Source organism: Protopterus annectens, chromosome 10.part0 (genome assembly GCF_019279795.1).
Source record: "Protopterus annectens isolate FY-2018-M chromosome 10.part0, PAN1.0, whole genome shotgun sequence".
In the NCBI taxonomy this organism is placed as follows: domain Eukaryota; kingdom Metazoa; phylum Chordata; order Ceratodontiformes; family Protopteridae; genus Protopterus; species Protopterus annectens.
The window spans coordinates 1,036,583,443-1,036,585,942 of record NC_056744.1 but is presented as its reverse complement, the minus strand read 5'-3'; the positions used below and the strand labels follow the sequence as shown (position 1 = coordinate 1,036,585,942).

General features: G+C 34.1%; 1 protein-coding gene across 2 annotated transcripts in view; it reads left to right on the top strand.

The window, feature by feature from the left end:
• LOC122813471 (serine/threonine-protein kinase TNNI3K) overlaps window positions 1-2,500 on the top strand; it is a 2,121,983-nt gene that overhangs the window by 1,671,989 nt on the left and 447,494 nt on the right. The gene's annotated exons all lie outside the window — the stretch shown is intronic.

The following is a 2,500-nucleotide window of genomic DNA, read 5'->3' as shown; positions in this document are numbered from 1 at the left end:
ACTTCAAAAATTAATTTTTTAAGTAATTAATTCCTGTCAGTGTAATGAAATTGGTGGAGCTGAAGAAATCTGCTGCTATCCTGTGTTCATCCTTGGCCACGCCCCCCACCACCCTCATTTCTGACTGCGATGTTAATCTTAGCTTTCAGTTCTTTGGCTGCATAGTCCTAAGGAAGGAGTATTGTATATTCTTTCCTTCACTCTTACAGTGAATTACTTGGGGGGTTAAGTGACTTGCTGGATAGAAAGCACTTTTCAGTCTTCCAAAGGTGTCACTTATCACTAACATTTCCTCTAGGAGTTTCACATAAGCAACATATATATTAACTTTCTTTCCTGTCATGTTAGTAACATATAATGCGTACACTAGGTGTACTCTAACTGTACATGATTTGTATTCAAGTACACCCCTACCACTTTTTTGTGCTTTCTAGTCACTCAGAAAGATTTCACTAAGTGTGCATGTAGTCTACACTTTGTGGTAACCTTTATGTATCTCCCTCTGTATTTAAAGCCGCATGAAGATCAGTAGGAAAACTAAAATTCGGAGGAAGAAGGTATGAGTTATGCTTCTGCTGTCTGCTTACTCAGAATGGTGTACACATAATGTGCACTTAGTGTAGGCTGAAATAAATCCAGGGCAAACCTTTTTCTAATGGCCAGGGTCTTGCTTTAATGGGAAATATGTGTAAATTATCACCCAAAATGAAAGGTGATTCTATTTTATACAGTTTTAGCTATCAAAGTAAGACAGGAGCACTGCCATAGACTGTAAATGCAAAACAAGTATAAATGCTATATATAAATGACACTTTTCCCAAGTGTAACACAAGATCTAATTGTACAATTATAGATTATCACTCATTTACAAAGAAATGCTTTTGAAACAAAAATTATTTTCATTTAGATGCATTTGGTATGGCTGACATTTTAACAAAATGCTGTTTTGTTTCTTGAAGTTTCAACCTAAAAGCTGCATTCAAAGAGAGAGAGGTTTCATCTTTTGAACGTATATGTACAATTTCAGATAAGACAAAACATTTTTTTGGAAAAAATGTTATCTGTCAGTTGTGGAACGTTTTCAAAATATTTTTTTGCTTTATGTTATAAATAATGATAACTGCTTTATGTAATATACATTTTGATGCGTGGTCCCAGATGCTTCAGCAGACTAAAAAGTTAAACTCATGAGGTTTTCTCCTTATGTTGTATTGACAAGTACTCACATTACAAAAATAAAATTTAAACTCCATGTTGAGACAATCTACCATTTATCTACATTTCATACACATGAAATGAGATGGATTTCTTCAGGGTTTATAAAAACTTTATCAGTCTTTCTCTTTTATTATGCTCATGATGTAGAAAAACAGAAAAGCATGATGTTCAAGAAATAAATGTTGCCAACAAGCATTTATTATTTGTATTACATTTTCCTTACCTAAGATATATGGAAGCCCTTGACATATTGTTGTATCTTCAGTGCAGACTGTGCAAGAATCAGGACATGCAGCTTTTGTATTAGTTACTATTAGGTCTGCTAGAATGACAAGCAGCAATCCTAGAATTAAAATAAAACATTAAAATTGCAGTCATTTCACAGCTTTATGTGATTTTGTAGTGCTTATATGTGGTTATTAAATACTGATTTTAAGGAGCTTTACTTACTTTTCATAGCCTATCCATAAGAAAGGCATTGCCTGTATACAGAACAAGTCTGTTCATGCTGTACTCACGTAGGTCACCTTTCATATTCGTATTTTAAATCCTCCACGTAATAAAATACATAGACTGTCATTCACTATAGAGGCACAGCTCCTGTTAAGTCTGTGAATTGGATATGATAGTGTCAAACAAAACTTGCATTTTACAAATAGAAATGCACTCCACTGTCTTAGTTGTTCTTTATAGTATTTTGTTTAATATACATACAAAAAAGCAAAAGTCTATTATTCATTTTATTATATTGTTTTTATATATAAACCTACAGATAGATAAATAAAATAGATGTGTGTGTGTGTGTGTGTGTGTGTGTGTGTGTGTGTGTGTGTGTGTGTGCGCGTGTGTATGCACATGAAATCTTCCACAGATCCTGCATTTCTCAAATGGAATAAGGCAGCTTTATTGCTCAACAACTCAAAGCCACTGTTAAACCAGTAAAATGTTAATTCTCATAGTTAATTCCATAGATTGATAACTGGGCGTTGTGACTGGAAGTTATCCACTGACAGGCATTTATATTTGACGGAGTTCGTTTACTTTTAGAAATATTACCTGTCAACAAAAATAAGAATACAAGTGAAACATAAAGCCTCCAAAGACAGATTAGCCATAAGCGGCTCAGAAGCTTGCTTTGTGGTAAATATCCAAATAGCTCCACATCTGATGAAGTTTTAGATGAACGAAAACATATTGTATTTGTGAAGCGTTAATGAGCTTGTGGAACATCTGTTTTGGCTGAATAAACACCCTTCACTGTCACTTGGCTGGTGGTCTTCGT